The sequence below is a fragment of the Anser cygnoides genome, chromosome 1 (genome assembly GCF_040182565.1).
Source record: "Anser cygnoides isolate HZ-2024a breed goose chromosome 1, Taihu_goose_T2T_genome, whole genome shotgun sequence".
Lineage (NCBI taxonomy): Eukaryota > Metazoa > Chordata > Aves > Anseriformes > Anatidae > Anser > Anser cygnoides.
In genome coordinates this window covers 179,446,380-179,452,798 of record NC_089873.1, presented here as the reverse complement: position 1 = coordinate 179,452,798, position 6,419 = coordinate 179,446,380, and positions in this window count along the sequence as shown.

The following is a 6,419-nucleotide window of genomic DNA, read 5'->3' as shown; positions in this document are numbered from 1 at the left end:
GTGGGTGTTACATATATTACTTTAATTACTGTCCTTAAAAATTGCCTGCTCTGATCAGTTGTATTATTGGCAGCAGTGCTTGGCAATACTGGGCTCTTCAGGTTTTGATTGGTGTTTATTGGTGCTCAGTGCTTTACAATTGTCCTGCCTAAGGGTAGATTTACTGCATAGATTTAGTGCATTTTGTTCACAGAAATTGATGGATACAGCCTATCCACTGACTGAGAAGCTAATTAACCACTAATATACACTGCTGTAACACAGGCAAGACACTCAGAAACTGAGAATGAATTTTCACTGATCTTTGTCAGAGTGAATTGAGACCTCAGTGAAATTAATAGAAGCTTTAAAATAATATAGGAAATGGGACTTAGTCTGAAGACAGCAACCTATTTGTTAGGTGAATGCAGCAGAAGCTGGCTCAAGGCTTCAGGAGAGGGGGTAAAAATGAACTTTGCTGTTTGAAGTCGTGCCATGGGGAGTGAAAAGAAGGCATTTGGGCTGGGACAGCATAGAGCTCACTGTCCCTGCCATTGCTGATGCAGCTGCCCCACCTGTGGCTGCCTCCTGGCCTCTCAGTCCTCTCCAAAGCTGCCACAACACCAAGGTGGCTTCCCAGAGTGCCTGCAGGACCAAACGGACAGCGTGGCTTTCGCTGTCTTTCTCTCTGTCCCACTCTGTTGGCCTTATCAACTCCTTGTGCATAGACCTGGCCTTATGGATGGTCTTATTGCAGTCAAGCCATGTTTTGTTGTCATCATGGCTCCACTTTCCTGGAAGTACAGTGCAAGAAACACTTTTTCTTTCCTTTATCCTTTTGTAATCTGTTTCAAATCCTTCTGTTGACCTCATTGGCTATGGGCCAATTGCATATATATCATGCAATGCCAGAGAATGACAGGTGTGTATTTTAATGTGCCTCTATTAAACATTTTTTCCATTCTGCAATTAGATTTCTGAGAGCCTTGTTAGTGTAGGGTCCTGTTAATTCCCTGCGTCATTCTGTCTTACAGCAAGGTAAATGGTCTTGTGGAAAACAGAACTCTGGTCAAACTAGTTGGATAGGTGTTTGTTTTTTAAATGGCTAATGTGTAATAATTTTTGAGTGTGTGTACTATATCGATGTCTTACCTTCATCATGTTAGAAAACACGCTGAAATACTGAAATTCAGAGCTCTGTAATGAAGAAAGTAGTTCACGTGGTTTGTTTTCTTCTATTACCTATGTAATCACGTTTGTGTCTTCTGATAATAAAAAATACATATACAAATGATTAGTTTTCTTTTAATTAAAAAGTATTTCAAAGAATCTCAGCTGTGTTTTAGAGTCATGTGAAGCTGTTTGTGACAAGTAGGTAACTGGGGATGCAATAGGAAGCCAGATTCACCTAACGTTTGAAACAGGATCATTGTATTCACTTAGGCTTCATGTACTTAAATAGCTCCAGCAACAGCACCAAGGTGTGAATCAGTATGTCAACAAGTACATAAGAGGAGCTTTATTTCCCCACACTGAAATATGTTAGCTGGTCAGGGTAACATTTCTCCACCAAGCTGGGATGTTACTTGAGACATTAGAGGCTGATGAACTGATGACATGTTTTGAAGCCAGGTGCTGCCAGTTATCAGGTATCAGCATCTGTTTCTTGGAAACCTGTGAAATGAATTTGAAAGCCATGGAGGCATTGGTGCAGTAATCTGATCAGTCAGCACAGGCAGGGCTGCTGTGTGAATAATCCATAACAGCCCCAGTAAGGGTTTGGTTGAAAAAGAAAGTAAAAAATGCTGAAAAAAAAATATATATATTTTTTTCCTCTACATCTGTGTGTCTTGAAAGGTGAGCAGCTTTCCACTTATTATCAAGAAATGCCATAGGCACAGACCCTGAGGCTCCTCGACTCACCACCTTTTAGGGAGAGATCTGGTGTGACTAATTCTGGCAAAGAATTGCCATTCCCACAGTCCTTTCCATGGATGGTCCCTTGTGGTCTGGCCTTCTCCTTTTTGGAAAAAGCAGTGTGTCTGGGCCAGATGTCTCTGCAGTGGCAATGGAGGTGGGGATGCTGAGGATGCCTGTCATACTCTGTTGTGGTGTGTCCCAGCCCCAGTGTGACCTGGCACTGGGCTCCAGCTGGAGTTTGAATTAGGTGGCCCAGAGGTGGGAAGATGGTGGTGACAGCTGTCTCTTCGGGGTACCACATAATGTTGTTGCAGAGAAGATGAGATACGATCACATTAGACATTGGTAGCTCAGGATCAGAAGGAAAACAGAAATATCCTTGCACTCAGAAAACCTTAAAATATGTTGTATAGAGGGGCTGGCTCAGGGTGGGCAAGGCTGAGCTCATCCTTTGATTTTGTCCTGTCCCAATATTTCTCAGGCTGCTGGTGCCAGGATGTGGCAGGGCCTTCCAGGGACTGGGCACTATAGGGGTTTGCTGTAAGGACATCAAGGCAGGGCCAGGCAGGTAGGATCCCTCCCACCACCACAGTCAGGAGCAGGACACCAGCCCCGGGCAGTGGGCATCTCATGGCAGCTTCCCACAGATCCCCTGCTCCTGCGTGGGCTCCTCTCCACGGGCTGCAGCTCCGGCCCGGGGCCTGCTCCTGCGGGGGCTCTCCATGGGCCGCAGCCTCCTCCAGGCCACATCCACCTGCTCCACCGGGGGCTCCTCCACGGGGGGGCTGCAGCGTGGAGATCTGCTCCGTGTGGGACCCATGGGCTGCAGGGGGACAGCCTGCTCCACCAGGGGCCTCTGCACAGGCTGCAGGGGAACTTGTGCTGTGTGCCTGGAGCACCTCCTGCCCTCCTGCTGCACTGACCTTGGGGACTGCAAGGGCTGGTTCTCACTCCTCTCTCCCAGCTGCTGTTGTGCAGCATTTTTTTTCCCCTTTCTTAAATATGTTCTCACAGAAAACAGGTCCCTTTGGAGCCATCTGAAACTGGCCCTTATCTAACATGGGGCAGCTGCTGGGCCCTGCTCACAGAGGCCACCCCTGCAGCCCCCAGCTACCAAAACCTTGCCATGTAAACCCAATACAGCTGGGCAGGGTGTGGGGAGCCCTACGGGGCTGGGAAGGGACAGTCAGGGCTGTTAGTGGTCCCATGGCCCTGGCAGGTGGCAGTGCTCCTTTGCAGAGTTGTAGAAATACCACTGTCATTTCAAAAATAGAAAAATAAAGGCATGAAATGACTGTATTCCAGCTCTTGGACTATTGATTTGGCATCTCTCTGTGGAGGTTTTGTGGAATATAAACAATATTGAACATAAATAGTACCTGCCAGAGAGTTTGGAGGAGAGGATATCTGTCTGCACAGTGACATGGACAACTATAGTACAGGGACTTCAGTGTAATTTTGTTGATGAGTGGTTTTCACACCGCCTGACTCTCGGCCCCTAAGTCAAGGGACAAGGCTGCAGTTTGTGCAACAAGCACATGCAGGGAGGGAGGTGCCTTCTGCAAAACCATTCAGAGCCCTTCATGAAAAGGAGTAATACATCTTTTCACTGCTTCCCTTAGACTTGTCCTTTTGAAACCTGGGTGGCGGTGGTTCAATACAGCTAGCTGTTAAAATTGAAGTATGCTCTTGAACTGGCCATTACGCGTGACCTTGGGCATGCTTCACTCTCTGTCTCAGGTGCTGCCTCTCCTGTAGATAGCGTTATTCCTGCTTTGTCTGGAGATGTTTTCTTCCCTCTTTCCTCCTTCAGCGTGGAGAAGTCCTCATCTCTTATTTCCCAGCACCGCTTGCTACTGATTTGGTGACTCCATACCATTTCTTAGGCATCGTTTTTGGCTGCAGTGGCAGAAGTTTCACTCTGATCCTTTTCACTCAGGCTTTCCTGTCACCCACTGGCCTCATTCCCTTCAGGTTTGTTCAAAGGGCAGGGACAAATTCATCCTCTTTTGCCTTTTGCAGGCCTTCCTTTCACAGCTCTTCACCCCTCCCCCCCCTCCCCCCCAGGTTAGATGCAAACTCTTTTTTCTTTGTTCCATGAGTTTCACATCCTTCCGTCCTAGACACCCCATTACCTGAGCACTCCCTGCTTTGCTGCCTAAATGATACCAGCCTCCTTCATCTACTTGTTCCCTTGTCACACACCCTTCCCTTTCACCCACACTGACACTTTTCTCTGCAATGCCCTCTCCAGACAAATCTATCTATCAGCTTTCCCGGGCTGCTCCAAATTTCTCACCAAGACCGACTTCTTCTGTGAAGCTCCTGATAAACTGCCAACTGATTACAGCTAACTTGTTGCCTTCAGTAGCAGACGGGTATTTATTTGCATCATGTATTCAATTAGCTGGCACATGCGAGCATGAAGTTGGCACATATAAATTCTCTTATTATTCATTCCCGTATGTCACTCCCTCACTCTCTGTTACACTCATATCTTGTCTTAAATGGAGATTATATGTTCCTCGAGGGAAATACCTGTCTTAGTTTGAGGTGGTACAGTGCCTAGCACAGCGGGCTGCTACCTTCCTTCTCTCTCCTAGGCACTTATGAGCAACAAACAATAAACAGAAGCAATAGCTGGCCAGGGCTTGTTGTATGCATCTGTGTTTTTGTCTGAATTTTCATGCATGCTGCTACGTGTGCTGCATATAAATTGGCTTTGAAAAGTAGGCAAACAATATGCTTGCCGACAACTGTGTAAACATTCTGATGGAAACTGTGTTTCAATAGTTATGTGCACATAATGTAGCTACAATGCTTCCCTAAATTTGTATGTTGTGGGGTAGGATCACTTTGCCTGTAAATATTAGATTGCTTTCCTTTCTTCCTTTGCATTTTTGTGACTGCATGATGGTTGCTCTTTGAGAGCCAGACACCAACAGCACAAGGGTGCACTGCATGTAGAGCTTGCAGCACGATCCTTTTCATTCTGCCAAACACCTGTGACTTTGCAAGACCAGGAGTTCTCCTTCTAACAGATCAAAATACTTGCTTGTACCAGAGCTGGGTCTGGGGAGATCAGAACTGAGGAGTCACAATGCTACATTTTGTAAAAGTGAACACGTGTGAGGCCAAATGTGTGTGTCTAGCAGGAATCCTGTCTTCCCCTCTGCTTCCTGGGTTGCTGCCAGTTTGCAAGCTGTTAGCCATGTACAGGGAAGCAAATGGAGTGAGGGAAGCTACATGGGCAACTGTTTGAGTCTTCAGGGAATGGCTCCTGCCACTGGCCTACATTCTCCAGGCCAGTTGGGCTGTACTTGGCATTGGGCCACAGATGAGGGCAAATCTGGCTTTAAACCATTTCTCCTCCTCAGCAACGGAGCCAGTCCTCTGAACAGCAGCTCCCAAACTTAACTTCTGTGTTTCCTAAGCAGTAGTGGGATCCAGCCTTATCCCACATACATCTCTGCCTTTGTTACATGTACTATTCTGAAGAAGGAAGGAGATGGACAATACTGCTATATAACTAGTGAATGCACCCATGGCAGAAGTGTCACTTCAGGACGACACCCAGGTACAAAGCTTCTAGCTGGAGCTGTGTAGAAGAGAGGCAAAATCCTGGACAGAGATCCCAGGAGATCTTGTCCACCCTTCTGTTTGAAGGCAGGATCACATAGGTCTGAGCTGCCCCTGACAGATGTTTGTGTAATCTGTTCTTTAAAACCTCTAACGATGGAGATTTAACAGTCTCCCTAGGTGGCCTCTTTAAGCACTTAACTACCCTCAAAACTAGGAAATCTTTCATAAATCTTATCTGCTGCAAATTAAGCAGATTTAAAAAGATAAGCATGGTTGTTGCTCAGACCATAGGCTCAGCTGCCCAGCATCCTGTACATAATATTGGCCAATAGCAGAGGCTTCAGAAAAGTGTGCTGGTGATAATCCCTCCTCTGGACTATTTTAACCTAAAGCTTGGTAATGTTTTTGTGTTCTGTCTGCAACAGATTCAAAGCATAGTTAACTCTTATCTGTATAAGAACCATTTACATGGTGGAAAATGCTTTTACATGTCTACGGTGTTTTCTCTGTTCTAGATAAAGGGAAGAAATCCCAGTTTCCCACCCCTTTCTCCTAGGTCATGTTTTCTAAATCCTATAAAATTTGTGTTGGTCTTTCAGTCAACCTACAATTCTTTTCATCATCTTTAAGAAGAATGTACCAGTTACCTGCAAATCTCATGCAGAACTTATTGAACTGGGACCATCTTTTGTATTGTTGTTTGGGCTGGGCCCTATCTGTTTTGAAAGAAAGCACTAAGGACAAAATAAGAGAAGAAGCAAAAAGGAGGTTAATGTTCTAGACCAAGCAATTCCCCTGAGCATGGACAGTCCCAAGGTGTGCCTGGTGTACCTAAAGTTCATGAATGGTATGCATGAAATACACATAATCTGCCTAAAGTACAGCAGAAAGACATGGGACTTTCTTTTCATAAGAGAGACACAGCAGAAGTAGGTTGC